Consider the following 27,927-nt stretch of genomic DNA (forward strand, 5'->3'; position numbering starts at 1 on the left):
TATAGTTGTAGTTTTTACATTTAGGTCTTTCATCCATTTTGAGACAGTTTTTGTACATGGTGTCGGGTAAGGGTCCAATTTCATTCTTTTGCATGTGGATATCCAATCTCAGAACTATTTGTTAAAAACACTATTTTTTCCTCATTGAATGGTCTTGGCACTCTTGTTGACCATAGATCTATGGGTTTATTTCTAGATTCTTAAGTTTTTTCCTTTGTTCTATATGGCTCTCCTTATATCAGCATCACACAGTCTTGATTACTATAACTTTTTAGTATATATTGAAATCGAGAAGCAAGTCCTCTTCCTTTGTTCTTTCTCGAGATTATTTTGGCTATTCTGAGTCCTTTGCATTTTTGTATGATTTTTAGGATTAGCTTGTCCATTTCTGTTTTTTTTTTTTTTTTAATTTTTTTATTTATTTTTATTTATGGCCGTGTTGGGTCTTCGTTTCTGTGCGAGGGCTTTCTCCAGTTGTGGCAAGCGGGGGCCACTCTTCATCGCGGTGCACGGGCCTCTCACTATTGCGGCCTCTCTTGTTGCGGAGCACAGGCTCCAGACGCGCAGGCTCAGTAATTGTGGCTCACGGGCCCAGTTGCTCCGTGGCATGTGGGATCTTCCCAGACCAGGGCTCGAACCCGTGTCCCCTGCATTGGCAGGCAGATTCTCAACCACTGCGCCACCAGGGAAGCCCCATTTCTGTTTTTAAAAAAAACAACAACTGGAATTTTGATAAAGATTATATTGAATCTTAGGGGAGTATTGGTATCTTAACAATATCAAGTATTCAAGTCCATGAACATCTTTCCTTTTTTTTTTTAATATCTTTAAATTCTTTCAGTAATGGCTCTTGCCACTTCATTCGACATTGTGCTGGAGGTTCTAGCCAGGGCAATTAGGCAAGAAAAAGAAAAGACAACCATATGGGAAAGGAAGAACTAGAATTATCTCTATTTGCAGATAGCGCGATCTTATAAATATAACCCCCCATAAAGAATTCCCCCAAATGAAAAATAAAACCTATTTGAGATAACAGATGAATTCTCCAAGGTTACATGATACAAGATCAATGTACCCAAATCAGTTGTGTTTCTATATACTAGCCATGAAATGTGAAAATGAAATTAAGAAAAGAATTCTATCTATAATAGAAAGAAAAAGAATAAAATACTTAGGAATAAACTTCACCATGGAAGTGTAATACAGTCAGCCCTTCCTATCCATGGATTTTGCATCTGTGGATTCAACTAGCTATGAATCAAAATTTCTGTCCACAGATTTTTGGTATTGGGGCGGGGTGGGCGCTCCCTCCTAGAGCCAGTCTCGCACCAATACTGAGGGACAGGGACAGCTGTATTTTTGTCCTCTGATTTTCTTGTTTTACATCTTGCATTTGGGGGATTTCCCTGTATTGATTTGAAACTCATCTGTGTTTTTAAACCAAAAACCTTTGTGTATCTTATTTAATATTTCTATATATTTTGATTGAAGTGAGAGTAACTGTATATCTTTGTTAGTGGTTGGAGAGTTCTAGGTTGGATTATTCCCTCATATTGCTGGTATTTCATCCGTAGATTTTCTAGGTGTAAGTAGTTTTCAGTAGCTCCAACCCAATTTTAAGAGAAAGGTAGTAAGTACTTTTCCAGCATAAATTAAATGGAGCAGATTAATAACAAAGTGCTGATAAATATGACTACATGAAAAACTTAAACATCTCTACGTTAGAAAAGCTTTAAAGGCCGGCAATAAAGAGGTAGAAATATTTGTAACATGTATGTTAATAAAGGGCAAATCTCTCTCTATGTAAAGTGTTCTTAAAAATCAATGATAGAAAAAAGTGCTGACCCCAAAAGAAAATGGCCAAATAATATTTTTTTAAAAAGAATTCACAGAAGAAATACAACTGGTAATAGAAAAAAAATATTTAGCGTCATTGATAAAATAAATGCAAATTAGAATAGTGACATGTTATTTTTTGCCTTGCATATTTTCAAAAAATATGATACCTTTTGTGGGCAAGTATGGAATGGAAAGCCTCATAACTCAGTAGCAGAAATGTAAGTTGGCGTTGCCTTGTCAAAGACATTTGACAACGCTTATAAAATTTGATATAATTTATCTGTATAATTTAAACCAGTAGTTTTACTGCTTGGAATTTATTCTAAGAAAATAATCATTATTTTTAATACAGATTAAGTGCAGTGATGTTCATCCCAACATCAACTTTAATGGCATAAATTTGGAATCAACAACAGAGAGATGGTTAATTACAGTAGAATATTTTACAGTTATTAAAATTAATATTTTAAAATGTGGGGAAATTGCTCTTCAAGTAATATTAATGTTAAATGAAAAATAGCAATATACAGAGCTATGTGAAAAAGTGTAACAGTTCCATAAAAAACAACAATCACCCACACAACAACCATTAAACATGTATATGCATATACATATATAAAAATAAACACCTCTTTATATTGGAAATAAATACCCCATCTCATTGATAGCAGTTATCTTTGGGTAATATTTTCTCCTTTAGATAGTTCTGAATTTTCCAGATCTTCAAGAATAGATATATATTGCTTTTTAATTAGGAAAAAAGTACAGTGATTACGAATAAGATGTTTTCACACAGATTAAACAGGTTATGATGGCATGGTGAGAATTTGTTCATATGGCCCTGGGATTTTCTTCCTTCGGTTTATGAGTTAAAGTGCTGATAGTTGTGAACTAGTTTGCTAAGTGATAGGAAGCAGCTTTGAAACTTGAAGTATTCTAAATCTTAAGAGTTTACAATGAAGAAAATACTTGGGCAAATAGTGTCAATAAGCCTGATATATATTGCTAACTTGTCACCAGTTTGGTTAACATCTGTGTGATGATAAATTTGTTATTCCTTAACTTTGTTATTCCTCCCCCATTTATTACAGTCTCCCATCCCACCCTTTGCCAAGCCCATACAAGTAGTTTTGTGTTGCAGTAATAAGCACTAGGACCCTTTGACTATTTCTCTCTCACTCTAACCTCCTTCCAGAACCTAAATGTTATATTTTATTTATTGTTGTGAATATGTTAATGGGATTTCCCTGAATAAGGAGAGGCATCTTCCTGGTTTTAGAGTCATGGTCTCTTTAATTATAATGGAGTTTTCATATTACATCTAGAGTGGAAATCTTAGTTAATTCAACCTTATTTTGCATCTCCTGTGTATCATTGTACTGGTATTAGAGGTACAGCAAAGAATGTACCATGATTTTTGCCATTCTGTAGTTCCCAGTGGAGACTTTATAGTATAGGCAGGAGAGAATGGTATAGTAATTGAAAGAATGAGCTACTTTATGGGTTTAAATGCCTGCTTTATAATTTATCAGCTTGTTATTTAACCTCTCAGCGTCCTCATCTCTAAAGCAGAAATAACAGTGCTTCCTTCCATCACTCTCTATTTGCTTATATCTTTCCCTTTTCTTCATTGAACTTGTCACTTCTAAGGCATTATGGTTTTGTTCATTTATTTACAATAATGTAAAATCCTGGTTCACTCATGTGTTTCCAGTGTCTAGCATAGGATCTACTAAGTAATAGCTCTCAGTAAATTGTTGTTCCTTCTCCTGGGAGCATTATTTCTACATGTTTGCACATAGCTCATCCTCATGCTTTAGTTAGTCCCCTGCCCAAGTATCACCTCTGTGGTGGGGCCTTGCTAGGCAACCTCATCTATAAAATAGCATCCTCCATTATTCTCTATTTATCTTGCCTTATTTTTCTCCATTAACACTTAACACTACTGATGTTATATATCTGTTTTCTTGCTTATTGTTTATATTTTCCACTAGAATATAAGATCTCTGAGTGCTAGGACTTTTTTTGTTTACTCCTTGATCCTCAGTTTCTCGCCAGGCACATTAGGCCCTCAAATGTTTTGTTGAATGAATAAGTGAATAAAAGTGCTGAATATATGGATGAATAGGTAAAGGGATATTGCTTACTTTATAGGGTTGCTATCAGTGAAATGAAAAAATTCACGTGTTGTACTTCCATAATGACCGATACAAGTAGATGTTTAATAAACGCTAGCCATAATGTAATGCTGCTCAGAATTTCTAATTCTTACAACAAATTTGCAAAAGTAGTATTTTTTTATTTTTTTACTATTTTATAGAGAAGAAAATTGAGGCTCAAGATTTGTTCAAGGTATAGTAATTGCTGGCTAGTAAGGGCCAAACTTTAATCTGGGATTCAACTTCAATCTGCCTTTTTCTTCAGCTATGGCTCTTTTCACTGCTGTGTTACTCTCAAAAAAATTTAAAGGAGGCTCTTGGGGAAGGTAACATTTGAACTGGCTTTGAAAGATGAATGGGAATTTGCTTGGCATAACAGTGAGGGGGAGGATGTTCTAAGCAGAGGGAGCACCATGAGCAACGACAGAAACCATGGTTATGCAGGTACACCTATGGGAACTAGCTCTGTACTCTGAAGAGCAGCAGCAGAATTTTTATAGTTGGGGTGGAATGGACACTGTGGCTCAGCCTTGTCAGTAGATTTTACAAGTTTAATGGGTATGTCTCCGGCACACATCAGACCTGAGCTGTCCAAAATGGTAGCCAGTGGACACCTGTGGCCATTTAAATATAAATTAATTAAGATTAAAGTAAAAAATTAGTTCTCCAGATGCACTAGCTGCATTACAGGTGCTCAATAGCCACAGGTGGCCAGTGACTACTATATTGGATAGTGCAGATACGGAACATATCTATTGCAGAAAGTTCTGTTGCACAGAATTGTTTTACACAGTTAACACGTGATTGGATAGAGGACTTGAGCAGAACCTTTACATAGAGAAGAAAGTAGTGAATTAAAAAGAGCCTAGTTTCCCAAACTACAAATGTTTTTAAAAACAGAGTGGGGAGCAGTTATTGGAAATTCTACACTAATCAAGCTTAAAAAGGTCAGTTAGACTTTTGTTTTTCTCTGTAGATGAAAACTTCAATTTATTTGGCTTGGATAGAGATACAAAGCCAAAAGCTTCAGGAGTATTGGGACATCACTGCATGGATATAGATTAAAAATTATCTAACGTGCCTCTCTACCCTGCCCCATTAGCCTGGCATGCCAAAACAAATGGAGTCAGAAACTTGGAATAGCCAATACCTGATCTAGGCTCTGAACCATTACTCATTAGGTAAAGAATTGACTTTACTTAATATGGATCTATAATCATCTTCATATTTACAGAAGTTTATGTCCTGTCTCTTCTCACTTTATGAAAACTTCACATAAATCCTCAAAATATCCCTGTGAGGTTGGCTCTGTTTCTTCAGGTACAGAGATAAGAGTACAGACGGACTTGTCCAATATCATTTAACCAGGAGATGGTAGAGCCAGTATGCAGTCTCACATTTTCTGACTCATAAGTCATGTGCTCCTCAAACCACCTTTACAATGAGGATACATCGCTTTCACCTGGATAAAAAGGAATGTAAAACTCTTATGACCAAAATGAGAAGAGCTCAGATGAAAAGTAGGATGAGAGGCTTTAAAGAAGTGACTGTTTGGGCAGCAACAGGTTGATCCTCAAAATCACTGAAAGTCACCAAAGTCCTCTCCTTTAGAGTAGTAAGAGAGTAGCAGGAGGAAAGCAGTCTGCTAAAACTTGGTAACTAACTTGATTTGCTATACTGAGGAGCAGCTGGGTGAGAGAGCGTGTTTGATGCTGGGAGTCTAATGAAGTATTACAGGTAAAAGAAGACCTGTGCTTGGACTTTGTAGAAAGAGATTTAAGGGAGGTGGATTAAAGTACCTTTTGAAGAACGAATAGACAACATTTGGCATACGTATCATTATTCTAACAGTCAGGCTTAAAATGTTGGTCTTCCCAAAATTCTACTCAGGACTGATTGTGTCATCCTCTGGACTATGATAATATGTTGTTTATACCTATATTATAGTATTGATTATGATCAAACTTCATTTTTGAATGCCTTGTACAAAGTAGGTTCTCTGTAAATGTTTGCTGGACTGAAACTAATCATCTTTGACCATGCTTTCTATCTTATTCTCACACTTAAGAAATTACCAGTTTGTGACAATTTTTAGGCTCCCTCTATCTATTTATCTGTTTCTATGCCCACTTCTACTTTCCTTCCCACCACTCTAGCTCAGGCACCAGCCACCTATTTTGTGGACAATTGAATAGTTTCTTAATTTTATTTTGTTTTTCCTCCAGTCTTTCAACCTTCTAATCCAACCTGTACAAGACATCTAGATTACTCTTCTTCAGATATTGCTGCTACCATTTCACTTTCATTCAGTAGCTTCCCATTATCTATGAATTAAGTGAAGATCCTTAACTTGATATTCAATCATTTTTGTATTTAATTGGAACATACCTTTCCACAGCACTAGGGAAAGTTTTAAAGGAAGTAAGTTCTTAAGAATTGCTTATTGAAGTGTTTAGATGGCTTTGAGGTTCAAAAGATTTTAAAGACTAAAGCAACATAAGAAATGTCTTGAAAACAATAGAAATCGATATATAATCAATTGCTTGGCCATGTGATTATTCCATAGATGCATAGAAGTTCATAGAAAAAGATCATTGAAACCTTGGGTCATCAGACCTACAGCTTCATTGGAGAAGCTGAGAGTTGTTTGGGATCCTGAATCATTTATTCATTTTATTTATTCAGACCAAATTTTCCCCTGCTTTTCTAACAAATATGTAAGGTTTTAGAGTAATGGGCTCGGTTTTGTCAGTATAAAAATATTTCCTTTGTCAGAAGAATTCAGATGCTTATAAATAGATACTTGTGCTTAAATGTCATTATTTTAAATGTTATGGGATCCCTTCCCAGAACTTTGAAAATGTATATACCTGAGCTATTTCTTCTCATCAGCTTCTACTGTGGACACTTAGTTTGAAGTCATATTGGAATAATTTGAGGAAAAGTAGAATTTGGCAGATATAGCATTTGAGTATCATAAAATTGAGGTTTCAAACAGGATATAGCATTGTTTAAGCTCAACTTATAATAAATAGAATTTGTCAGTTGTGTAGTAATATAGGCTCAAAAGTGCTATTTTTATGGGTGATAGTTTTTTTCTGTATGGTTAGCTGCTCTGTTTTGTTTGTACTCAATACAAAGAAATTTAAATTTCTTTGTCTTTTGGATGATCTTTTGGTGAAAGAAATGTAGAGTGTCAAACACAATAATAAAAGTGTCAGATGCCGTGAAATAACACTTCTAATTTTCCAGGGATTTTCAAAAATGGAAGGGTGTAAATTGGCTGTACCTTTTTGGTGATTGGTTTGGTTACTTTTCTTGTTGACTGTTTTCGCTAATTAATTCAGCAAGATAAATTGTTTCTATTATCATGACATGGCCAACACCTTAGTTACCAGTGTTCAGCTATCTCTTCTTAGTCTGTAAAAAGGGCTGTCTATGAACCTGTGCTTACTGCTTTTCATTTACTTAAACTTTATTTACTTTTGCATTCCTAAGCAAAATGAATAAAACCTTTTATATATGTGATTTCATTTCCTCACTCCAATACTCATTCCAGTTTCTATGGGCCTTTTGATTTATAGGCACTTAAAAATCTTTCCCCTTCCAATTTGAATTTAAGTAATTAGCTTCTTCCTAATTTGGAACTTCAACTTGAAAATTAGTGGGTTTGATTTGGCATTAGATTGGGTGTTTTAGATGAGATCATATAACTTTGGTTTTAAGTGATCACAGAAGTGTTTGTCAAGCAGTATCTTTGTAGCTTTGAGGAAACTGGAAAACAACTTTTCTACCAAGATTATGATTCTCCTTGATAGTCACTTTAACTGCAGTTGGGTCCTGGCTGTACCAATTCCAGTTTAAACAACTGGACCTTGAACCTGTTTTCATTCTGATTAAGAAGTTTATTTATATGTTTGGGAATACAGAGGCACAACCTGTTAACAGCTGTAAATTTGGTTGATTAAGCTCTGTGTAGACAAATTTACTAGGGAGAACTGTTCCCTCAAAATTCCAGTTCACTTACATGTGAAGGTAGTCCGGCTATTTGTCACCAGTTTCCATCATTTCCTGCCAAGAATAATAAACATTTTCTTGTAAAGGATTGACACTAGAGGTTAGAAGTGTTCAGTGTTTTATCAGTCACACTGGGCTATCTCAATAAAGACAAAGAGATATCCATGTGTATGCCTGGAAAAGCAGTTAGACCCTAGAGAGACCATTTCTTTCAGACAGTCTTCCAAACCTTTTCAGTGTTGGTGAATGTCAGTTATGAATAGACATTTATTATAATGGAAATTGTGGATGTTTGGAGCTACATTTTCATTTACCAACAGTTCATGGAAGCTTGTGGTTTCAGTGGATAATAGTAGGCTGGAGCCAGAAACGATATTTTCTTAATTTAGTATAACTGTAGATGCCATTATAAGTATTATAATAAAAATGGGTTTATTAATTTAAACTTCTAGTATTCAACATTTCCCTGTAGTGGTCTGTTGGGCAAACTATGGCCCAAGGGCCAGCCCACAGAATGTTTTTGTGGTGAGCACAGTCTAAGAATGGTTTTACATTTTTAAAGGGCTATAACAAACAAACAAAGAAGAATATGCAGCAAAGGCTACATATAACCTTCAGAGACTAAAATGTTCATCTGGCCCTTTAAGAAAAAGTTTGCCAACGCCTACTAGTATAGATTAGCAATAGTCATGGTGATGATCCTTTATAAGGATCCGAAAAGTGCCATCTGAATCAACAAAACAAGATGAAAGTATGGAAAATGTGTTTTCCATAGTTTTATTAGTTTTAGGGTATTTTATTTCTGATTTGCACGTGATATGTAAAATAGAGATAATACCAGTAGCCTTCTAGGGCTATTGGGAGCATTGACTCATGGCTCCTTGCAGTGCCTCACACATGGAAGAAAACTGTTATCTATCAATGTTGTTATAATACTGTGTTGAATGCCTGACAGTTGTTTCTGCTTTGTTTTATGAGTCTCTATTCTGTTTTATCTGGGCCCTGTTTGCATTATATTTAATTTTATAAGCCACTTTAAAATCTTTTTGATTTTAGTTGAAATGCAAATCTTAAGTGTAGCAGTTTTATTGTTCCTGGTCCTATGGCTGTGTAACAAATTACCCCAAAATTTAGTGGTGTGAAAAAATAGGTTATTATGCTCACAGATTCTGTGGATCAGGAGTTTGGACAGGGCACAGCAGGATGGCTTCTCTCTTTATTCCACAATGTCTGAAGCTGGAAAACTTCAAAGGCTGGGAACTGGAATCATCTGAAGACTCATTCATTCTGGCAGTTGTTGCTGGCTGTTGGCTAGGAAGGCTCCAATTCCTCTCCATATGGGTCTCTCCTTGTGAACTCTCCAAATGGATTAGTTTGGCCTTCTTGAAGTACGCTATCTGGGTTCCCCAGAGCATGCATTCCAAAAAGAGAGAGCCAGGCAGAAGCTGTATCCTTTCTATGACATAGCCTTGGGAATCACAGAACATCATTTCTTTCCTTCTTTGATGTGCAGAACAGTCACAAGTCCACCAAGTTCAAGGGGAGAAAAAAGACTCCACCTTTTGATAGGGAGTGGCAGGGTTCTGGAAGAGCATGTGGGACCAGAAAAAAGGCTGAGGACATTTTTGGAAATACAGTTTACTATAATTATATCATTTTATTTATTTAACAATCACTTATGTAGGATTTAATCTATGCCAGGCGCTAAGTACTTTACAAATATTAATTCATATAATTCATAATAGTCTTATTTTATAGATGAAGAAACTGAATCAGAATATTGGATTAACTGGAATACAACTTTCTCTGACCTTGATGGATAACAAAGAAGTTACTGTGTTTTTTTTAAAACTTGCATAGTGGGCTTCCTTGGTGTCACAGTGGTTGAGAGTCCGCCTGCCGATGCAGGGGACACGGGTTCGTGCCCCGGTCCGGGAAGATCCCACATGCCACGGAGTGGCTGGGCCCGTGAGCCATGGCCGCTGAGCCTGCGCGTCCGGAGCCTGTGCTCCGCAACGGGAGAGGCCACAACAGTGAGAGGCCCGCGTACCGCAAAAACAAACAAACAAACAAACAAAAAAACTTGCATAGTATTATTTATTTAAAGATTTAAAAATATTTCAAATGCACCCTTCTATTTCTTGCATTAGAATGCATTTAAGAGAAGCATGGTTTCTAGTAGGTAATTTCTTAAATGAGTGCAGTGGTCGAGTCTCTTAGATTCTATCCTTACGTATTCTTAGAGCTGGGCTATGGTAAATAAGTTGGGATTTCTTCATGAAGCAGGTTTCAAATGAATCAATAAGTATGAATAATACTCTGTTTGACAACAATCTTGTACTCACTTACCAAACTTGAACAATAGATTGATTCTGTGTCCTTTTATGAAAATCAATACAATATCTTGGTCTAGGTGTGATAATCTTACCTAATTGCTATCTTTTCCTTCATTGCTGTTGAAATCACACCCTTTTGTTGGTAAGGTCAGTGACCTTTCAGTCTCCATTGTCATGAAGGCGTTTTATCAGGGAGAGTCCTCCTCCCCTTTTTCTTTTTTCCATTAAAACTATGAATGTTTGTTGGACATATTTCAAGCCCTTGGGTTTTTGTTTTGTGTGTGTGTGTTTTTTTTTTTTTTTTTAACATCTGTTGATTGATTTTTGCCTTGGAGATTTAAGTCTCTGACCAAGTTGTTTATAGCTTTTCAGTCTTTTTTGTCCCACAGAATTCAGTAGTGATGTTTTAAAGGTGGGCCAAAGTGACTTTCACCCTGGTTCATTTGTGACACAGTTAACACTATATCTCTCGTCTCTACACACACACACACACACACGCACATATGTATATCAAGTATAAAGTATGCAGATAAGAAAAGGTTAGCTTTGTTAGATTATCAAAACTCAAATGAAGTGTCTAACATTTTGGGGGGAATATTTAAATAATTTTCTTTCTAATTGGAAAATTGAGGGTGTTCTTTTAAAACAGATATTTGATTAAGAGTACATGTAGAAATTTGCAAATCAAAACTTGCCAAATCTAAGACTCACTTATTTTATTTTTTTAAATTTAGAGAGCTAAGAGAGAGACCAGTACTACTACGAATGTGAATGAACTGATGACATTGAGTGGAATATGTAATATAGAAGCATGCATTATTTATTTATTTATTTAGACTTCGAAATAGTAAGAATGAATGCAAAAAAGAGCTGTCCTGCTGCTCATTCATTAATCTGAGATGTGGTATGGTGTAGTGGCAAAAAACAGGGGCTCTAGACTTAGACCGACTGCATTTATATTCTAGCTCTTCTGCCATCTGTGGGATCTTCATGATTCAGTTTCATTGTATGTGTAATGGCTGAGTTCTCTCATTGGTCAAGACAGCACCTACCTCATAGTGTTGTAGTGAAAATTAAATGATTTAATATATGTAAAGTGCTTAGGACAGTGCTTAGCACATTGTAAACTCATAAATGTCAGCTCTTATTCATTAATCCATTCTTTCACTCACTCACTCATTAAAGAAACATTTATTGAACATCTACTATGATGGGGATACAAAGATAAAGGAAGCTCTGCTCTGAAGGTATGAGTAATGTAGTGGAGCAGAGGTATATAATAGTCATTATAACATAGGATGAGGGGAGTGATATGTTATAAAGCAGTTATATAAAAGTGCTCTGAAAAGGAAGAGGGTGGAGTTTTTTTTTTTTTTTTTAACATCTTCATTGGGGTATAATTGCTTTACAATGGTGTGTTAGTTTCTGCTTTATAACAAAGTGAATCAGTTATACATATACATATGTTCCCATATGTCTTCCCTCTTGTGTCTCCCTCCCTCCCACCCTCCCTATCCCACCCCTCCAGGCTGTCACAAAGCACCGAGCCAATACCCCTGTGCCATGCGGCTGCTTCCCACTAGCTATCTACCTTACTACGTTTGTTAGTGTGTATATGTCCATGACTCTCTCTTGCCCTGTCACAGCTCACCCTTCCCCCTCCCCATAACCTCAAGTCCGTTCTCTAGTAGGTCTGCTTCTTTATTCCTGCCTTACCCCTAGGTTCTTCATGACATTTTTTTTTCTTAAATTCCATATATATGTGTTAGCATACAGTATTTGTCTTTTTCTTTCTGACTTACTTCACTCTGTATGACAGACTCTAGGTCTATCCAGAGGGTGGAGTTTTTGATAGCCTTAATCATTTTACTTTTCTATGACACTATTTATTCATCTGAAAATGTTCTCTTTTGTGGACCTTGTAAAATTCTTCAGGACATAATCTCTCCTTTCTTTGCATTCCTGTATCATTTTTATCTCATGGTATTTATCATTTTTTACTTGAAGACTTCAACATTTCTGTATCACCGACAGCCACTCAACACAGTACTCTTCAAAAATACTTTATAAACATTTACCAAGTGGCTCAAGTAGTAAAACTGATTAAAATGCTTAGATGTCAGTCTCTGCTTCCATCTTTTTGAGGGCTTTTAAAAGGTGTAGATAGGTTGAAAAATACACAGTTTGAGGGTGAAATAAATAAGATACATGGATAGCTCACCATCTGAATAATCAAGCTAATTCTATGGATTCTCTAGGAGGGTAAAAAGCCCCATTTGTACCATTTTCCAATTTCCATGGTATAAATACTCCCACTATGTCCAAACTCATGCTACAACATGACATCACTGAATGTTGATGGAAGAGATGTGCAGTAGAATACCATTATATAGTAGTGTCCCCACAATATAGGTCCAGTAGATGTAAACAGCTCTGAGCCAGGATAGTAGTAAAATGTAGTAACACAATGAAAAATGATGAAATTTGAGTATTTGTTTTATATAAAATTTATTTAGTTATACATTTACAAAATTTAATTTTTAATGATGTCTGTATTTAACAAATGGCTTAGGAAATTCCTGAAAGTTTAGCAATAAGCACTTGTGAACTCTAACACGTCTCTTTACCCAGGCCCTGCTATTTACTGATTGTATGACTTCGGCTAGTAATTTCACTGCTAGAATTTAGGCTAAGGAAATTATCTGTGAATTGGAAAAAACACAAAGATATTTATCTTGGCATTATTAGCATAACAAAAAGCAACCTAATTGTTTAAAGTGAATTGTGGTTAAGAAAATTTATTGGAATGTTTCCTAGAATTAAAAGTGACTTATGTTGTTGGTTTAATAACAGCATAGAAAAATGCCATATGTTGAAGTGAAAAAGAAAAAAAATGCTGAATATCTAATCTATATAGAATTATCAAAAATTTTTAAAAACATAAAAATATGTTAATTAGAAGGAACTGTTAGTGGTAAGGACATGGCTGTGTTCTTTATCCTTTTCTTCATTTTACAAATTTCCAGTAATAAGCATATTTTATATTTATAATGAAAACATATCATCTTTGTCACAAAACCAAATTCTAAATAATACCTCTAATTTTTTGTTGAATTAAAAGCATTATCAAGATACATCTTTCCTGATTTAGACATTAAATATTTTTTTCTAACAACCAATAGAACATACAAATTGAAATAGGTTTTTTTTTTTTTTTCGGTACGCGGGCCTCTCACTGTTAGGGCCTTTCCCGTTGCGGAGCACAGGCTCCGGACGTGCAGGCTCAGCGGCCATGGCTCACGGGCCTAGCCGCTCTGCGGCAAGTGGGATCTTCCCGGACCGGGGCCCGAACCCATGTCCCCCGCATCGGCAGGCGGACTCTCAACCACTGCGCCACCAGGGAAACCCCTGAATTAGGTTTTTATAGATCAATACTGGATTTGTTTCTCCCCCTAGATTTCACGTACAGGTTATCATAGATTTCTATGGAAGATTTTGCATTTTTGTAAAAGTATTCTACATTAAAAATGTTAACTTCGAAATTACCGATTTAGAAAGGCTGCTTAGTAGTTAAGTAGGTAACTATCAGTTTAAGAAAATTGAAGACATATTGTTCCAAAATGATGTTGGGTTCTATGTTTTCCACATTCCTGTCTAATCTATGCATTGTTAAAAATTTATTTGACCATTTATAGCTCTTCTTTTGTGAAAGAATTTCTCAGACTTTTTCAAATTATCTTTAAATATAAGCAGATAATCTAATTTCACACACTTCCAGAAAATAGTTTTAACTATTTTCCCTGTCCCTTTTTAGTCAATGACTGGTTAACTATAGTAGACAATTTAGAAAAGCTAAGCTTCTGTGTAATTTTTTTCTCCTGAAGATTAAGATGTGATGAAGCAAATCACCTGTGGCATACCTTGTAGCAGGAAAATGCTTTTTTGGTGACTTTTAAAGGTACTAATTTAAATGTCAAAGCAAGTTCTGTTAAGATTTTACCTTTGTTCCAAGGTTGTAATGTCTCTTGCCACTTTATTTACTTGGTTTGGATGGGTTTCAACAAGGATTTGGTTTAATGTAATTCTCTATATTTTTATGGGGGAGAAATTGAAGCGTTTCATGATGTCTTGAACTCTCCCTCCTAGGAACTCCTAGTGCTTCTTATTATTTCTGTGTTTTTGTCATGTGCTATTATTAACCTTTTGAATTACTCAGCTTTTTTTTGTCTGGATTGTCTTTCTAAAATACCATAAACTCCTTGATGCAGAGATGTCTGGGCCATGAAGTATGATAGGTAATGAAGTTTACAGTAAGTAAATCTTGACTTTTCACTTACCAGCTACGGGACCTTGGGTAATTATTCTTTGGGCCTCAGGCTTCTTATCACCAAAGTGAATGTAATGATCTCTAGTTTGTGGGGTTACTGAGAGGGTTAGCGGTAAAGTATGTAATGTTCCTGGCATATAGTAGGTATTCAATAAATTAGTTATCAGGTATTTGGTAACAACTGAGTGAATGACTGTGTATTAGTCTGCTTGGGCTGCTATAACAAAACACCATAGATCAGGTGCTTAAATATGAGAAATTAATTTTCTCACAGTTCTGGAGGCTCAAAAGTTGAAGATCAAGGTGCCGGCCAATTCAGTTCCTTTTCCTGGATTGCATGTGGCCTCACATGGTTAGGGCTGGGGGTAGAAAGAGAGAGACGGGGGGAAGAAGCAAGCTCTTTGAGTGCACCCCTTCCCTTCAAGGGCACTTCCGGGAAGTTGCACATAGTACTTCCTCTTTGGCTAAAATTTAGTCACATGGCCATAACTCAAAGAGCAACAACCAGGAAATATTGTCTTTTGGTTGGACATCAGTGTACCCAGCTAAGAACTGGGGTTCTTACTAGGAAGAAGGGGGAAAATGGGCAGTGGGGGATAATTAGCTTTCTATACTGCAGTAATCATTTTTATTTTCAAGTATTGTTATGTTTATTAGGCAACTGATAATGCATTGACTTCTTAAAAAATGTGTAGTCCTAAATTATAAAAATATGTATTTCTAAAAGATACATAGAAAATTTGAGTTGCTTGAGATCACTCATGGAATATACTTTAGTTACTAGTCCGGATCTAAAGAAGGTAAAGAGCATTGCCTCTAATCCTGTTTTTCTTTTCTTTTTTAATGTTTGAACTTTAATGTCTTTTAAAGAATCATTAAAAATTACTTTTAAAAAGTACAATAGAGATGCAGTTCCTTTTAGAAAAAAATCAGAAAATATAGAGGACTAAAACATAGAAAAGAAAACCACCTATAATTGCACTATCCGCCATTAACATTTTTAGAGTATATCCATTCAGACTTTTTCTGTGTTCATATGTAAAAATTCATTGTTTTCACGTGATGGGTACTAAGTTTGGGAAGATGAAAAAGTTCAGGAGATGGATGGTAACGATGGTTGCACAACAATGTGAGTGTATTTAATGTCACTGAGCTGTACACTTGAAAATGGTTAAATGGTAAGTTTTATGTTATGCATATTTTACCGCAATAAAAAAAAACGTTTATTGTTTGCATAAATGAGCTCATACTCAGTATCTTATTTTATAACCTACTTTTTATGTTCAACAATGAAAAGAGAACACCTTTCCATATAAGTAAATATATTTTTGCACTGTGAATTTTGTGGCTGAATATTTATTTTATCCTTTGGATGTACCACCTTTTATTGAGGGCAGTGTTAAGGAAATAAAAAAGAGTGTTAGCCCTTTCCTTTTTAAGTGGATTCACAGAGAGCTTTGTGATGCATGGCAGAGGACTTGGGGAAATAACCAGATGGTAGAAACTGAAAACCTCCCCTGGGTCCTTAAACTGTGTCTGCCTTGTTCAAATGACTCTCTAAATAAACTGCTTTACTGTTCTGATGTCAACATGGCAGCTTTGCTTTCTTTTTTTTCCAAGTATAACTTTTTTTTTATTTGTCTAAAAGGATATTTATTCCAGACTAGTGGTTTTCTTGGATTTCTGCCCTACTATGTTAATGTCATATTAGAGGAATCAGGGCAAAAGAGAAACATAGATGGAGAATATTGCACCCTGAGAATTGGTTCCTTCACACAAGGATCAGATGCCAGTGATGGCAGGCATGTCTGAAATTTCAGCATTGGTAAGCCACTCTTAGGAAGGTTCCTCCTGACTTGAGGTCTGGGTCTCTCCTGAGATGCTATTTTTTCTACACCTCTTTTGAGGGGATGCCCATCATTTTCCCACACTTTCACACTCACAGGGTCATTGTCTTCCTAAGCTCCCCCTACCTCTTTTAGACCACCATTTCCTCATCTGCTCTAAAATACTCTGCTTCTTTGAGGATGCTTTTGCTACTCGGCTACACCAACTCGTATTTCTTTTCTGGGCTATCATTGTCCCCCAGTCCCTCTACTTTACTCTCCATCTTCTTGTATTTGTACCTCCATTTCTCCCATTATTCTTCTTCCAATTCCCTTGTCTCTTCATCTTTTTTTTAAATCACATTTTTGATACCTTTTTCTTTCTGTCTTCTGAAATTCAGATGTTTTCCTCTCTGGCCATAATTTCCTTATCTTTCCAGCTTATCCACCACATCTTCAGCCTTATAAGGACTTGCAATTATATGGGACGCATTCTTCACTCTCCTTTCTCTTCACTTCAGAGTCCATGGACCATAACTCTAACTTATCTCTTGTCAGCTTACTGAACTCCTGTGCCCCATTATCAGTCATGTCTGCTTGGTATATTCCCAACTGTGGGTGACTCTGAGCTTTTTCTGCAGTTGCTCCTGAGCTGCTGAGTTCAGTTGGAGAAAAATATAGAGTGAGGCAGATTAATGGCTCCATAAATACAGGGCCCTCACCTCATCTGTCCTCTCAGCATTACCCAGCAAACTTGTGTCATTCCCTAAATAACTCTCTCCTCCATTCTCCATGACAATATACTTCACCTGGGGCTTCTCTTGCCAGTCCCAGCTTGTGTCCCCCGAGCCCCTCATATAAAACAGTTCTCCCTAAGCTCTCTCAGCCCCATTACCCTGCTTAATTTCCTCCATTAGCATATCACAAAGTGAAATTATCTTGTTTGCTTGTTTATTTTATGTGTTCCCCTGCTTAAATTTAAGGATCATATGAACTGGTAACTTCATCTCTTTTTTTACTGCTATGACCCTGGTGCCTAGAATAGTACCCAATGCATTTTGTTCAATGAATGAAAGACAATTTCAATTATTTTCTACTCTTCTCAAACATCTTACTCATTAATTCTGTCTTGATCCTCAGCAAATGACTACTTCCAAGTCAATAGGAAAGGTAGAAATCTTCCAATGGAAAACTCGTTCCTCATCTGCCATTAGAAGTAAACCTTTCATGCAGACATAGAGAATGGACTTGAGGACATGGGGAGGGGGAAGCGTAAGCTGGGACAAAGTGAGAGAGTGGCATGGACATGTATACACTACCAAATGTAAAACAGATCGCTAGTGGGGAGCAGCCACATAGCACAGGGAGATCAGCTCGGTGCTTTGTGACCACCTAGAGGGGTGGGTTATGGGGGGTGGGAGGGAGACGCAAGAGGGAGGGGATATGGGGATATATGTATATGTATAGCTGATTCACTTTGTTATAAAGCAGAAACTAACACACCATTGTAAAGCAATTATACTCCAATAAAGATGTTAAAAAATAATAATAAAAATTAAAATTTAAAAAAAGTGAACCTTTCCACATGTTTTTTTTCCTTTGTCCCTTCTGTTAGGAAAAAAGGTTTCGCTCATTTCCTAAAGTCCGGGGCCTATCCTTTTCCACCTTAGACGGACCTTGATTTTTCTTAATCCTGTCTCTCTCTTAAATCTTGTGTGTAAGCACTGTGATTATGAGCATGGGCTTTGTAATCAGACATGCTTGGATTCAAACTTTAGGTCTGTTGCTGTGAAATTTTGGGCAAATTATATAATATCTCTCAGCCTCAGTTTCCTTGTGTTGGGGATAATAATACCTATGTCATAGGCTTGTTGTGAAGATTGAAAGATTGAATATTTTTATTTTTAAAGTGCTAAGCTTTGTGGTTGGAACAAATTAAGCACTCAAAAGAAAGGTCTTTGTATTATTATTATTACCTCCCTTTCTACTGGCTCCTAAATTTATTAAGCTCATCTTTAAAAATTGTCCTATTTCAACTACATATTTAGCACTCTATTTTTCTCTTCCCTATCACACCTCTTCTCTGGTTTCTACCTCCTGCTCATTTTGGAACCCACTCCAGTCTGGCTTCCCAAACATTTCAGATTTTATTCCCAATCCTGATATCTCATTACTTTCCCGCCCTTCCCTCTCTAAACCTGTTCTGCCTCCAGTGGCTGCATCTCCCAGCGGTTCAAGTCAGAAACCTGGGAGGTAGCCTTGTCCCCTTCTTCTTCTTCCTTCCCTACATTCCATCACCAAGCAGAATTCTGATAATTTTACCTCCTAAATAGTTCTTCAATTTTCCTACATCTCTTTTTCCTTAGATGCCATCATTCCAGTCCAAAGAGCTATCATCTCCCAAAAAATTGTGATACCAGCTTTCCGTCATTCACTCCTGTACCGCACTATTCCATACTCCACATTGTAGATAGAGTGATCTTCTAAAAAATGCAAAGCTGATAATATTATTCCCTTTTCTAAACATTCCAGCAACTTCTTATAATCCTTAGGGCCAAGCCCTTCTTGATCAGATCCTACTTATTTCTTCAGCTTTATCTAGCACCATGGTTCCCATTGTCCATGCCCTAGCCCTGTTGGATTTAATTTCTTTCCACTTTGTTCAGCTCTTTCACGTACTGTTCCACTGCCTCTTTCATCATTCCTCTTTCCTGCTTAAGCCTCTGTTCTCAACCTACATTTTACTTCCTCAGATGGCCCTTCCCGCAGGGTTGGTGTCCCTGTGGTCTGTTCCATATCATCATAGTGTTTGTTCCATATGAAAGTTCCTTGTCTCCTCTCACGATCCCTGAAGGCAGGAACCATGTGCTGTTTGCTCATCAGTGTATTTCCTAGTAGAATGCCTGGCCTATAGTAGACACTTAGCAAAATTTTATTAAATGTTGTTGGTAAATAATTAATTCAGTGAGGAGAAAAACCATCCTATGTCACAACATTTGTTAGGGTTTAGAGCTACATATGGTATTCCTGTATTTAGCTTTGAATATATCTTTAAACATAAATAAATGTGGAAAATAATAAGACTGCTTTTCAACACATGCTCTTATTTTTCTATCGTCACACATTCCCTTATTTTAAAATCTTTTAATGTTTGTTTTTATTCTATACTACAAACACCAATTTTTTCCCCCCATTTGGATGCTTTTGAGTGTAAAATGCCACTTAACATCAGCACGTCTGCCAACTTTCATTCAGTCTTACAGCTGTATTTGGATGACATTTCCATGGACAATTTTGTGAAGTTTTTCGACTAGATGTCGAGTCTAAATCATGTAGTCTTCTAATGGTGCATTTGAAAAGATAGTGAAGCCCACTGAACTGTCTTGTTCTCCAACAAGCCAAATAGAAAGCACTAGGAGGACACAGGGCTGTGGCTTAGACTTTTTGGCTCTTCATAGCCCCTCCACAGGCTGTTTGCATGCGTGGAGACTGCAAAGGGGGAACGTGTTGATGGATTAATGATTCTCTCCTTCCCAGTCAATCTTGGGTCTAAGTAGGCTGTGGAGCTGAATCATCCCTGACAGGGAAAAATGAATACTCTAGAAAGACATGGGTGACTAGAACCTGCTAGCTAAGACACATTGTTTTCAAGGTTATTTATGAAAGCTTCATTATGGAAGGTAGTTGATACTGATTGTGTTTTTATTGTTCCTAAGGAAGAAGTCGTTTTTTTTTTTTTAAATCTGAGAAAACAAACAGATCACTATATATTAGTTTTCCTTGCCTTACTACCTTACTAATATGACCACCAACTCTTTGACTGTTTGTTTGATAATGTAGTTTGGAGCAGCTCTTGTTCATTTTTTAGTGCATCTTGGATCAAAAACGTAATTAGGAAAATTTTACAGGGAAATATTCCTAATCTTGTAATTACTGGGCCTTTCATACTGTTGGAATTAGGATTTGTCAGAACTCTTTTCCCAGAACAGATTAGACTTTTGTTTTTAGATCAGTCTGGGTTATTTGCCTTCTTAAGTCTATAACAGGAATGTTAGGAAGATAGTTTATTTGTATAACCCCATTTGATCCAAAGTTATCATTAACTAGAGGTAATTTAATGGATGTCCCTTGTGTACCGTTTCAGGCAGACCTAGATATCACTTTTAGCAAAAAAGGTAAGTTTGTTCTTTTAAAATCCCTCAGAGGAAGATTAGTCTAGTTAGTTACGAAAAAGTCCTCTAGGGAGAAAGTAAACTGTTGCATATTTCTCAGATCTGCCCTGGCAATTGTCTATACCCAGAGATCCTGGAGGGCTCCTCTGAAGAGTTTGGGATTCCTAATGTTGCAGATTAAGCAAATTCACCCCATGCCCCTTGGATTTCAAGCAGAAGCAAGAAGAGGATATGACAAAGGAATTAACTTTGCGCCTCCAATGTTAAATATATTCTAAATCCATTTTGGGTTTAGGTTTGCTGCTTAGTTGCAATATGATCTCTGGTTCTTTTGGATTCTGATAATTTAATTTACTCAGTTCTTTTACTTTTATAAGTTAAACTGTCAAGAGTTTATATTCATGGATTTCATCATTTTATCTCTTATTTCCAGAGTCTTTTTTTTCCTTTTTTCCTTATCTTTTAAAAAAATAACTTAAGGTGTTTGTCTTAGGAAGGTTAGCAGGATGTCAGTTTTAAAGTGTTCAGAAAATGAGCTGTTTTTGTTTTATGTACATGCTCAGATACTCTGTGTAAACATCAACTAATTCAAGGAAAATTAATTCAAGTCTTTAAAAAGTGAAGAATTACTTTCTCACAAATTAACGCATTCTGAGTTATATTCTTGGGTGGGACACAAAAATAAGAAAATATAACATTAATCTCCTCTTGTTGAGTACTAATATGCAAGGAAAGCTTACCTCATTGCTACTCCAGCACTCCGGAAGGTGGATTCTAGCTGCCATTTATTAAGTTAACTCTGTGGGAAAAATATATCCAGAGTTAGATAGGGAACAGCAATCAGGAGTTTCCCCCTCTCACTCTTTCCTCCTCCTTGGTTGTGGTAGGAAGGTTTGGGGCAGCAGGATCTGCCGCTGATATTCTGAATGCTGAGAGGACCATGCCTTCCTCTGGTAGTATAGAAAATACTGTCCCCTGGTAAGAGGCCCCAGGGCATAATGGAAAGAACACAGACATTTGAAGCAAGATGGACTTGGGCTCAAACCCCTGTTCTGTGATGTACTTGCTGTTTAGTCTTAAGCAAACTGCATTTTCTGATGCTTAGAGAAATTAAATGAGTTTGAAACTGAGTGAGAAAAAATATGACATTTTACCTTTATGATCAGATTCACCCAGTAGAGCTGTGCCTCCTGTTTCAGAGCATTAAAAAGTAGGTACAACCCTCAAAGGTCTATTACTATTATTGCCCTATTGTTACTGACCATGATACCAATTTATTAATGACATAAACTAAGATTTATAACAAAACCTAACACCGCATTTAGGTATCCTTGGAATACAAAGAATATAACAGAATTAGTTAATGCTAAAAGAAGTTAAAAGTGATCTACTGCTCTTTCCTAGAAGATTATAATGATTAAAGATTGGTTATATGGTAGATTTCAAACCCTAAGGATTAGAATTGTGGTCAATGGAACAAACACAGATTATGTTAAGATGTAGAATTTTTGCTAAGATTGTTTATGCACTCAGTTATTCTCTCCATTTTTACTCTGTATGATTTCACTTCACATTGTAAATCTTCAAATGCTGCTGTCTTGTTATATGGCCTGTTAGCAAGTACCTGGCATTTGAAGTGTGCGGCTATTGTGAATGGAACTTCTAAAGAAGAAAAAGTAAACTGTTGCCATCGCTATATGCTCAGTAGTTAAAAGAATAGAAATGATATACATTAAACACATGAGAGAGTTTATAGAGAAGATTCAATTGAAACCATTGTGCCCCAGTACCTTAATAATTTAAATGCAAATACTGGCATATATCCAGAAAGGAAGATTCAATTAAGTACAGTTGTTTCATCTTAAAAAATCATCTTTCTACCAAGAAATCTTGGCAGCCATATTGATGACTTCTCATGAGAGGGGCAGATGGGACTAAAAAGAGGCATGAAATCTTTTTTTTTTTCCACTAACTTTCTAATTCGTCATTTTTTTAATGTCAGGAGGAGCCAGGCCTAGAAATCAAGCACTCTGATTTCTCCTCTTCTCCAGTCCTTAGTTTAGTTACTATAGCTGTCTCTTATCTGTTCAGATGGTATAATTTGTAGTGATGGCATAAGTGGACGTAATGGAAGTGGAAATTGGATATGATCTAGACGGCAGTTTATGGGCCTAGTTTCAAAGACCATTTTTACCTGGAAAATAAATAAAAAGGGTTAACAGGCATTTTCTAGTGATCTGTGGTTTATCTGTTCCTCGTGTTCCACCTTGACTTAGCACTAGTTTCTCAGGAACCTCTAAAACCTCTCCTGCCTATGTCAGAAATCATTTTTTTCCTGAAGAGATCAAAGCTTTTATGGACATTATTTATTGTAGTCTCACAATATTCTAGGGAGCTAAGTAGAGTTTACGTAGCTCCATCTTTATTTTTAAAGTCAAGTGAGGAACAGATAAATCTCTTCACTAAGGTTATAAAATGAGGCCATAGTAGAGGCAGAAATAGACTCCTTAGTCAGAAACATCTCCTAGTTCTGGCCGTTGCATCTAAGATGCAGTAGATTGTTTGGCCTTTCTCTAAACAGGCCTTTGACACTTAGAGTGTGTGGAAAGTATGTGCTTCCGTCAACGAGTTTTGCTGTTTAGTTATTCTTTGCCTGTTAAAGTAATGACTAGGGGACTAAAGAAAATAGAAAGTACATCCAAACCTTAGTTCAGCCTCTGCCTTTAGTTCATGTGAGCTTTGGACAGACAGTGCTTTTATTTCCCTGGGAGTACTTCTCTGTCTTTATACTCAGAAAGAATTTTTCTTTAGGGCACTGCTGATACTGAGAAATTTTAGGGAAATTATTATTATTTTTTTAAAATTAAAGCTTTATGTGTGAAAATTAGACCTTTGAAATAATGTATATTCCAATACTAGACCACCACATTGAAAGAGAGGATTTGGGGAGATAACTGCAAATTTTTACATTTTAAAATGTAGGTTTAGTGCCTTTTCCCCCTTTTTTCTTTTTTCCCTGAAAGTCATTGCAAAAATGAATTACACTTTAAAATTACCCTAATTCAGCAACTTATATTACTATGCATTAAAGTTTTTAAAAATGAAATCGTATGCTTTTAATAAATATTCTGTTAAAATAATTTTTCAACTATGTTTTCATTTGAATATTTTACCACTCAAGGCTTATTAAATTTATGATTTTAATTGTTTTACACACCCCACCCTTTTCTTTTTTAGTATCGATAATGCTTATTTGGAATTTTTAACACAAGACAGGAATTGTTTTTCTTCTTTCCTTTTCTTTAAGGGCTGCTTCTCAAATTAACCTGCATGCCTAAACCTGCATTATAATTCAGAAGGAACTGTGGAATCTATTGCATATGATCTTTTTGTAAAGCCGGGTTAGCACCGCTGTCCTCCTGATCTCTTAAACATTGCAATTTTTGTAAACTTTTCCATGTGCCTCCAGCATCTCCAATTTGTGAACAAGTCTCACTATATTTATCCCTATTGTGTACTTCCACGTTTGTTTTGCAGTGTAATAACACTTGACAGTTATAAATTTTTCCATATGCTCCATCTTGTAGAGATAAACAATATGTGTGCTGTACATTTCCCTCAGCTTTGAAGGCTTACTTTTTGAAATAAACAATTCCATAGGATATTATGCTCAGTTTTGGAAAGTAATTTACACAAACTTTCCATGAAAGGGAAGGCAGTGAATTTTCACCCTTTTAATGTGAAAATTTACCCTTTCAGTGTGAAACTGGTTAATTGAACTTTTCTAAAGGATTGAGAGCTACTTAACTGCTTTTAGGTTTTCAAAGATTTACCAGGCAATGCAGAGCTGTTTTTGAAAGTCTTTAAAAGTGCTAGTTAACATCATAAATGACCATTTCGTGGAATAAGTTCTCTCATTCTCTCACTGGTTTACTTTGGCTATAGGGATTAGTGAAATGGCTTTGGATTTCCTTAACATTTTCCCTTTTATCTTTACAAATTGAAAAGTTAGTATTGCCATGTAATGATGGCATCTAAAGCATTTATATTGTGGTTGCTTTTTTGTCTATGGAAAGAATCCTTATGATTCACTTATAAGGAGCTATTTCTTTTACTTTCTGTTCCCTTAGGAAATCAAGTCTTTCTGACCAGTTTTATATGTGGAAATTGATGCAAACATCTTTATGCTTAACTCCATGTCCTTTTTTACCCAAACAAGTATCTTCTGCCTACATTTCTTTCCCCCAAGATGCAAAGGTGCTTTTATTACTTGATTTCCTAAAGGCTCTGGGTGTATAAATGTTTCATATGTTTTCTGTTGTTAACTACAAACTTGACTACATAAAAGATACAAATTGCAGTATTGCAATTTTTATTTATTTTTGTTGCTGTTGTTGTTGTCTCTTTAACACACAAGATTCATCATCTTTCTCCAAGAGATTTTTAACTTGGAAAACTGAAAAGTTGTTTGTAAGCCTGGTGGGATAGCAACAATGTGTGGGATGTGATTTGAGACCAGTGGTGTGCAGGATCCAGCCCCTACCAGCTCTCCTGACAACAAACTATTAAATTTTCAGAAATTTTCTGAGCTGGTTATCAGTAAAAATTAAACTATATAAACTTATCATTAAAATAAATTATATTAAAAACAAAAAATAAGTACTCAAAACTCATCACTTCATAATTATTTTTACTACATTTTACTGTTATCAATGCTCTTGAAGTCATTTGTGCCTATTTTATCTGCATTGGAAATACTGTATAATGGTGTATACTACTGAACACTTTTTCCAGCCCTGTGTTCACTGAGGTCATGTTGGTAACTTGAAATCAGCCACCAAAGAGGTACTAACCCCATGGAAATTGGCAAACACAACAAATCAGGACTTGATTTATTGTTTTGTTAATTGTCTAGACTTAAGAAAGCGATAAAGCGTTAATAATGTAGATTAAACTTGAAAGTGTGTCATGTCTATAGCCACTATATTTTGAATAGCACAAAAAACTTGAGAAAATATTTTTCCAGTATTTGAAGCTATTATCTGATTCAGCAAAGAAGTGGTTCACTCCATGGAGAAATGAATGAGTGAAGTTCTGATGTATGTCTGTTTTCATGTTCCTTTTTCTCATTAACTTGAACAAAACCGTCAACCAACTAAGCAGAATTGTAAGAATGATATATTGCTCCAAGTATACCAGACATCAGATGCTAAATACATCAGGAAACCTTTTATAGTTCTCTTCTGAAAACCATGCTACTCACAAACATGCTGCGTCTTTTCCAACTCATCTGTGACTTTTCCTCTCTTTGCTCTAAAGGTTATTGTTAAAGGCTATGACACATTCATTTGTTCAGTCATCCACACCCATCCCTGTGACCACAAATTACCTTCAAATGGTGTTACAAAAAGTCTGTGGGAAAAGAGAAACATCTTAGTACTGGATTTATGAAATCATAGCTTTCCTTCCTTGGAGACATAATTCTGTTATTTAACCCACTGTTGGGAGGTTGTTTAGATTTACATATCAGGGGGAAATGGCTTTACCCAACAGAATTTGTTTTCCTAAGCCTTAGGGATAGTCTGATGATCCATGATAGCATATGCAATTCACACAAGTAAATGTGGGTAAGAATATCATATGGTTAAAGTTCAGTTTCTAAGCCTTGAGTGACCAGGTTTTGAAATACATTCAGAACTCTATTACACACCTGCTCCTTATGATGGGGTAATCTGGTCAAGCCCCTGCCTTCAGAAACTTAGTAACCCTATTTTAATTGATGTTTCAGCTTTAGTCAGTTGAGTATCACCCTCATCATTTTTGTCATATCCATGTATCTCTTGTACCTTTATTTACTTAGTAATTTTTAAAATTGACTTTTTCCTTTTAACATAGCTTTATCCTAGGTGACATTACCCATGATCTTGAGTTTAAGGTAATTATCTTGAGTTTAAAGTTATTTTTTTCTAATACTTATTAAAATATTGCCTAACAATTACAATTTTTAAAAGTTTGTCCTTGTACCACCAATGGTATGTGTACCACACTTTGGGAAATGTTATGCTTCTGGTGGTAATAACTAAGCATTAGGTCAAATAGTTTTGTTTATTCCTCATGTCAACTTTATGAGGCAGGCATTGCTATCTCTATTTAGTAAGTGCGGAAACTGAGAAATTAGAGATGTTAACTAACTTGTCCAGAGTCATGAGTTGAGCCAAAATTTACTTGACCAAGATCCATACTAACCCTTGCTACTCACAGTATGATTTGCAGACCAGCAGTATCAGCATCACCTGGGAGCTTGTTGGAAAGGCAAAAGCTCTGGCCCGGCTCCAGACCTAATTGATCAGCATCTGAAGTTTAACGAGATTCCCAGGTGATTCTCATGGACGTTAAGCTGTGAGAAGCCTTGATCCAGACTCCTGTGTGGTCTGCCTACTGTAAGAGAAGAAGATGGATCCTTCGGCCATTGATTTGGCTGGTCTCCTTTTCTCTCTGCGGTACTGTTTCCTTCATGCCCTGCTGCTCTGAGATACAACTGGTTTTTGAGAAACTTGGTTATCGATGGGAAGGTAGGAGATAGTATTCTTAATCATTTTGGTTATTTTTCTCTCTTAAAGTCATCTTTTGTTTGCTTTCCTTTTTTCCTTAATTGAGGTATCAAGGCTAGGCTGAGAGCTCAACATTTTCACTCTTTTCTCTCCTGGTTTCCTTCCCCAGAATCCCCAGATCAAGTTCTTGCCCTTTGAAATGGCCTGGTCGTTTTTTTCCTGCCTACCCCAAACCTGCCTAGGCCCTGAGAACCGTCTGCACAGCTACAACTAATTTTCAATTATTCTTGGATGGTTGTAATAGTATGTATACCATCCTGACTCTTGGCTTCTTTCCTTCTGCCTGCTGCTCTCTGCCACTTAGCTATTTTATTGCTTGCTTTTCTTTGCAGTAAGCTGTGCTTACCTCTGCACTTGTGAAGCCTCTGTCTCCATTCTGCCATGCATCTCACTCTTGCCGTTGCTCTCACAATTGGAAGTTTTAATACAAGCAACAGCCTCAGGAGACCCTATTAAGGCAATCTTCTGGAAGTGGTCAAAGTGTTGGGAATTTGATGGTTGGTTCTGGGAACATCAGGAATGGCTGTGACTGATGAGCATAACTGGCTATAAATTTTGAAGTATTCCAGTGTGTCATCAGTATTTCATCAGCTTATTGTCTTTGTGTTTTTTTTCATAGAATTTCCCTGTGAATCCTATG

General features: G+C 36.2%; 1 protein-coding gene and 1 long non-coding RNA gene across 6 annotated transcripts in view; one reads left to right on the forward strand and one right to left on the reverse strand.

Annotated features, from left to right (window-relative positions):
* RAD51B (RAD51 paralog B) overlaps positions 1–27,927 on the forward strand; it is a 689,357-nt gene that overhangs the window by 170,763 nt on the left and 490,667 nt on the right. The gene's annotated exons all lie outside the window — the stretch shown is intronic.
* Positions 640–27,813, reverse strand: LOC113622898 (uncharacterized). 4 transcript variants are annotated; one of them, XR_003433710.1, is made up of 5 exons: positions 27,634–27,813; positions 26,936–27,114; positions 26,066–26,088; positions 21,417–21,475; positions 640–9,598 (listed from the first exon to the last, which is right to left on the reverse strand). It is a non-coding gene; the product is annotated as an uncharacterized LOC113622898 (long non-coding RNA). The 4 variants fall into 4 exon arrangements; XR_003433713.1 differs by lacking the exon at positions 640–9,598 and adding an exon at positions 13,793–13,803; XR_003433711.1 differs by lacking the exon at positions 26,066–26,088.

The sequence above is a fragment of the Aethalodelphis obliquidens genome, unplaced genomic scaffold (assembly GCF_003676395.1).
Source record: "Aethalodelphis obliquidens isolate GAN/ISIS:26980383/991018 unplaced genomic scaffold, ASM367639v1 scaffold10, whole genome shotgun sequence".
Lineage (NCBI taxonomy): Eukaryota > Metazoa > Chordata > Mammalia > Artiodactyla > Delphinidae > Aethalodelphis > Aethalodelphis obliquidens.